The sequence below is a fragment of the Octopus bimaculoides genome, chromosome 17 (genome assembly GCF_001194135.2).
Source record: "Octopus bimaculoides isolate UCB-OBI-ISO-001 chromosome 17, ASM119413v2, whole genome shotgun sequence".
Lineage (NCBI taxonomy): Eukaryota > Metazoa > Mollusca > Cephalopoda > Octopoda > Octopodidae > Octopus > Octopus bimaculoides.
In genome coordinates, this window is record NC_068997.1 from 1,447,081 (window position 1) to 1,447,597 (window position 517).

Genomic DNA, 517 nt, shown 5'->3' on the forward strand with positions numbered 1-517 from the left:
ATATATATATATACATAGGTAAGTAGAGTTAGCGGTTGGAATAACTGTCTAACGGATAAGAATATTCTACCCGTATAAATTACCTATGTTAACCCTGGGCATGAATATGCAAGCATACTATGCTCATAGAATACAGGCAATAATAAAACAGTTTATCACACACACGCACGCACACGCACATACAGGCACACACACTGTATAAAACTAACTTACCCTAAATTTATAAACAGAATGCAGAATCAAGTGCCCACCAAAAAGCCAATCATACATAACAGTGAAAGATCACAATGTAATTCTGGTCTCGAAAGGAAGACTAATAAAATAATGTAAAAGAGAAATAGGCAGAAACAACAGAAGCATCCTAGTAATTAGCAATGCCAAAATCTCCTAATATGAAAATGAACGTAGTGTTCATATATATATCTATCTATATCTATCTATCTATCTATCTATCTATCTATCTATCTATCTATCTATCTATCTATCTATCTATATATATATATATATATATATATAT

The 517-nt window shown here is 31.1% G+C and overlaps 1 long non-coding RNA gene across 2 annotated transcripts in view; it reads right to left on the reverse strand.

Annotated features, from left to right (window-relative positions):
• Window positions 1-517, reverse strand: part of LOC128249660 (uncharacterized) — a 445,267-nt gene that overhangs the window by 42,196 nt on the left and 402,554 nt on the right. The gene's annotated exons all lie outside the window — the stretch shown is intronic.